This window comes from Myxocyprinus asiaticus, chromosome 10, assembly GCF_019703515.2.
Source record: "Myxocyprinus asiaticus isolate MX2 ecotype Aquarium Trade chromosome 10, UBuf_Myxa_2, whole genome shotgun sequence".
Taxonomy (NCBI): domain Eukaryota; kingdom Metazoa; phylum Chordata; class Actinopteri; order Cypriniformes; family Catostomidae; genus Myxocyprinus; species Myxocyprinus asiaticus.
Window position 1 is genome coordinate 5,357,898 of NC_059353.1, and position 6,000 is coordinate 5,363,897.

Consider the following 6,000-nt stretch of genomic DNA (forward strand, 5'->3'; position numbering starts at 1 on the left):
ACACACACAGAGAGAGAGAGAGAGAGAGAGAGAGAGAGAGAGAGAAAGAGAGGGAGAAAGAGAGAGAGAGAGAGAGAGAGAGAGATAGAGAGAGTCATCAATAGGTAAACGGACAAAATGTTTAGCGCTTTAGCTGCAAGCAGTACTGACAGCAAGTCAGGATGTATCTCTCTGTATTTGGGTGGAAATATTATATTATATTATATTATATTATATTATATTATATTATATTATATTATATTATATTTCTGTTTAATTTCTGTTTATATTTCTGCTGATTACTGGGGGCCTAAAGACATAAAATTTTTAAAGCATGATTTTCAATCATGTTTTCATTTAATTGCTCAATGAGAACTTTAAGACATTACAGACATAACAGCATCATTTTCTGTAAAGCTGCTTTGAAATAATGTGTGTTGTGAAAAGTGCTATACAAATAAAATGACTTGATTTATTTTGTTTGTTATTAACTATGTCAATTATATATTTATTTATTTTCCCCTGCTAAAAACAGTTAAGAGATTTTGAATGTGTCATTAACAATTTGATAAACTAAACTTCAATTGTAATGTTCCCTGTTTCAATAACACATCCTTGTCATATACATTTCTCTCTCTGTTCTTCCCTACATGTCGGCTCTCTTTCTCTCTCTCTATCTGTGTGTGTGTGTGTGTGTGTGTGTGATGGGGAGATGAAGGAGAGAGGGATGAGCTGATGGAGGAGTGTGAGTGGGATGGAGATCACAGCGGGACACTTTTCATCCTCACAGCAGTGAACGACTGGAAGGACACAAGCGCAGACACTCACTGCACCGGGTAGACACACACACACACACACACACACACACACACACACACACACACACACACACACACACCACTAGAGACATTGCAGATATCCAAAATCTCTTGTTTTAAAATCTCCCCTCAATGCTTTTAGTTGTTATGACATCCCTTGAACACTTTAAAATACTCATGATCACTTTTGACAACTCAATAACCTGTAAATCCACTTCGCTTGCTAATTACACTTTGACATCAAAACCATAGATATCTATGAACCTGTTTCCACCTGGTATTAACAGGCATTTCAGGCGATCTGATCACATGCGGTCAGCCCTAAATGTAAGTTTAAACGGGGTCTAAAATGTTTCGTGATTGGATCACAAAAACCACATATGACTGTGGTTAAAAACGCATGTGACCACATCACATCTGAGGTGTAAATGCTAATCTGTCCTAAATGCGTCCCAGCAGCAGTGAAGCTCCACCCTTCACCTGTCAATCAACTGCTGTGCTAAAACAAGAGTTTAAACGAGTGGCTTTAAAAGGACATAACCGTCCGATCAGAGATTTTTTAAAGCGGATACATACACAATCACGAGAGCATCATGGATCTTCTTCAGTGTGTCTGATATCAACACAGATGACAAGCATGAATGCTCCTTTAATACAGGTAATCCACTAAAATAACAGATAATTCTGCTTGACATATTGCGTTTGTGCTTAGATTAAATTTAAACCACATCTAGGAGAAACAGTGCTCCATTTTTTTCTGCGCTTTCTATGTCTTTCCTGACTTTGTTGTGCTTTAATATCATGCAGTAACACACTGACAGAGTGATTCATGTATGTCGTCATGAAACAGAGACCCTCCCCTCCAAATCAGAACACAAGTGGTCACAGGAGGCGCATTTAAGCGATCAGGTGTAAACAGGGATGTGTTTCACCTGACAACGTGTGATCATATTACCCGAGATGCATCGTAATAGCAGGTGGAAATGGGGCCTATATAGCAACCACTAGACCTGAAGTTCGCAGACAAAAATTTCAAGATGGCTGCACGGTAGTTTCTCTGGTGCATAAGGTGAATACAGATAATTAGTACCCAAAATGATCTGTAAAAGGGGAAACAATCGAACATCAAACCCCATCAAGAGTATGTACATGTCCTAAAATAATAGGCCTACTGTACCTAGAGAATGATGTCACTGTACTGAAATGACTACCAAAGGAAGAGAGAGTGACAGAACAAAAAAGAGAGAGAGTGAAGGAGAGGAGGGGAGTGAAGGAGAGAGAGATATGGGGGGATATGGGGGGGGCGGGGGTCATCAAGATGTGACAATTGTGACAAGAGCCGAGAAAGTGTAGCTGCTCTGAATGTCACGTGAATTTCTCCATCTCTCTCTTGGACTGTAGCTGACAGCTTAATGTGAGCCACATGCAATATTTATTCCCATCCACTGTCAGCCTGTCTAGCTGTCCATGGGAGTACAAAGAATGTCACTTATTAGAATAAAAGCAGGGGAACCGGCGATAATCAAGGACATATGTACATCAGCCGTCGCCTGGCCCTCGTGTGAGCGCTCACCTCATCTCTCTCCTCTCTCTCTGCTCGCTGTCTCTGGTAACAAGCTCTCCAGAGCTGCTTGTGGCTATACTAAATTCATTTATTTATCTCATTAGTGCCGGCAGGCTGCGGGACGCTCGCTGTGACATCTGCATTTTGTTATAATGCTTAACACAGAACTAATAAACAACAACCATCACCACTGCACTGGGCGTCGCATGCTATCATTAGCTCTAATGAAAACACCTGTAGTTTGGGAGAAGTCGGCCTATTCAGAGTTGAGATATCAGAGGTGAGATGCTAAGAGAGAGCGCTAAAGAAATCTATCTGGCAGTCTATGAAACACTAAAATATATTAATATTGCCACAAACTGTATAGGCAAAATAACGTTCAGGGAACGCTGCAAAATCCATTGGTTTTAATGGGGATGGTGCGTTGCAAGGACATAGAGGAAAAACTAAAGGGTTTGAGAAAATTACAGGAGTTAAAGTGCCCCTTGGTCCGAAACACACTTGAAACATTAGTACGCAAGCTCAATTTCCTGCAGCAAAAACATTGCGCTGCATTCTTAGCATTGTCAGAAGGGTCGCTATAGCAAGCAGTAACTTGCTGAACCTGATCTCATGAAAATTACGTGACTATGACAACATTTTTGCAAAATATCATGATTTTATGTGGTTTGTAAATATTGCAGCAGTTTCAAGGTGAAATGTCCACTGTGTGGTGCTAAAAGTGAGTTAAATATTCTCCCAAACAGACCGAGTTTTTAAATCAACAAAACAGACCTCCCTACCCTAAACATAAATCTAACCGATAGTTTAATAACAAGCAAATGTGAGACTAAAAACGCAACTGCTGAAGCAACATGCTTCCGTAGAGTATGTTTCTGGCATTGTGAATAAAGTTAAATCAACGCAAAGGGAAGTCTTGTAAAAGTGAACAACTGCAACAAAATGTCATTATGAGCTATGATTGATTCAGTCACAGGTAAAACCAGCGTTTTGTGTAAGACCTGCATTGATGGGGGTGGATTTGACCTCTTAAAGCTATGATCAGTAACTGTTGCCTGAGCGCAGGTGAATCCATAGTGGACTGCTGCGTTCATCAAAGCTCAAATCAATCAGACTGGCAGAGTATTTAACTGAACAACACACACAAACACTCCACTGAAAGTCACAGTTAAGAGCTCACAGCTGATAACACAGCTTTAAACACCTTGATAGAGACAACACACACACACTAACACACACACACACACACATATTTTGTGTCTCCAAGATACATTGGTAAAACTTTTTTTTCTATTATTTTTGATAATATCTAATGCGTTACAATATGCATTTAAGGCATTTTGATGCTGTTATAATGCATTAATAATACATTTATGAGACATTAATAATACCTTTATAACAAATATAAATACAGGCTTTACAGAAAGAGTTACTGGTATAACTATGAATTCCTAAGCATTATAGTGTACTATAATTAGACTACAATTATTTATGAAAACATGCATTTACATTGTATTATAAAGCATTCTGAAACTGTTATAATGCATAAAACATTTATAATATCTTTACAACACATTATAAATACAGGATTTATAGAAAGTACTACTGACACCATCAAACAAACTATAGCCCTCTACACACACACCTGGGAGTCTTTAAGAAGTCTGTATTTACAATGCATTTTGAAGGTATTCTTGAAAAGGTCTGAATAATGCATTATAAAGGTAAACCATGCATTTCAAAGCCTAATAATACACATTTTACAGTACAACACAGAGTAAAACAGTAAAGTCATTTGCTTGTATGTTGTCATAAATAATCATGACACAGTTATAATACACTATAATGCCTGATTCACCTTTAAATAGTATGATGCATTATAACATGATCAGCAACCACTTTGTGTTATAATGCATTACATACACAATGTGTAGATGAATAGATATAATAATGTAACGTTCTTACTATTATTAATGAAAAGCATTACAATATGCATTTAAAGCATTTTGATACTGTTATAATGCCTTAACAATACATCGATGAGACATTAATAATACCTTTATAACAAAATATAAATACAGGCTTTAAAGAAAGAGTTACTGGTATAACTATGAATTCCTAAGCATTATAGTGTACTATAATTAGACTAAGATTATTTATGAAAACATGCACTTACAATGCATTATAATGCATTTTGATACTGGTATAATGCATAAAACATTTATAATATCTTCATAACACATTATAAATACAGGCTGTATAGAAAGTGTTACTGATACGATTAAACAAACTATAGCCCTCTATACACACACCTGGGAGTCTTTAAGAAGTCTATATGTTAATGCATTTTGAAGGTATTCTTGGTGCATTTTGAAGCCTAACGCCCATTTTACACTAGATGTGTAGCAGTGCGTAAGCAGCGCAGATGCTGTGCATTGGCAGAGCAAAAGCAGCACGCACTTGACTGTGCTTTCACATTAGACAAGTTTGCAGTGCACAACTGAACCTGTGGCTTCTGTATACCACAAATACAACAATGGGTAAGTAGTTCGCCATTATTTTTATTTTGAATGCAACCTCGTTAAAGTTACTGAAAAGGCAGTGTTAATAATACAGTGTTGAATCTGTAGGACTTTGTAAATAGTAAATAGCTTTGCTTCTTTGTAAACTTTACAACTGATGTTAATAATTTTTTTCACAAAGTGAAAAAAAAATATAAATGTCAATATTGAATCACTTGTTGTCACATTTCTTACAAATTGTATTAAAACATTGGAAAATCGAAATTGTTTATTGTAGCAACAGCCAACAGAAAATGTTGTGGGGTGTAAAAACACACATTTAGAAAAGGACATGAAGGTGGAGGGTGACAGGACTTTGAATGAAGTTTAGAGTAACACAGTACATTAATAAAATCTTTGATAGACGTATTCACGTTAAAACACAATAAATATAAACAACGTAATATTCCATTGATTACTTCTAAATAAATTGATATATTAAGTTGCTCAAGCAAGTGGCTCACAAACATTACCTTCCACACCAACAGCCGAGGAAACTGCCTCCCATGCCTTTTCTTGTGCACTCAAATCTTTGTACAAGAAATTCTGCAGTTCATAAAGAACTTTGTGTTTTTCCACGTCCACGATGAGGCGAGTGTCATCCATTATGTTGCCTTGTTTTTCCAAATGTGAGGTAAGGTGTAGTTCTCCGACCACCAGCCTGTCACGTGATTGAGGCTTTCTGCTGAGATGTGATTGTCCCCCTCCCCCACACACCATATAACATGCTGTGTAGTGTATTTCACATGAAAAAAAATCTTTAGATATACTTCTGATCACATTTGTTATTTTTGCAACTCCTAGTAATAGTGTGTTTTAGTTTTCTTTGCTTTACCCAGTGCTGAAAGTCATATGGTGACTGTGAAACACAGTAGACTACAATTATACGCATTTACAGTGAAACTGTTACATTTTCGTGTCAGTCCATGTTCATTTTGACCAAGAACAATGCGCTATCACTTTAATTCAGGGCGTGCAGCACAGCAAAAATAGACTTGGTGCAGAAACGATTGCTGCCCTGCTGCTTCTGCACCACTCCTGCAAAGCATTGCCGTGCTGCACCCACGTGCGGTCTGAA

At 37.4% G+C, this 6,000-nt stretch overlaps 1 long non-coding RNA gene across 1 annotated transcript in view; it reads right to left on the reverse strand.

Moving 5' to 3' along the window:
* The window catches only part of LOC127447411 (uncharacterized), a 28,784-nt gene extending 23,267 nt beyond the window's left edge, over window positions 1–5,517 (reverse strand). The window contains exon 1 of the long non-coding RNA XR_007898383.1: window positions 5,396–5,517. This is a non-coding gene — a long non-coding RNA (uncharacterized LOC127447411). The remainder of the gene's footprint in view (window positions 1–5,395) is intronic.
* Window positions 5,518–6,000: the final 483 nt, after the last annotated feature.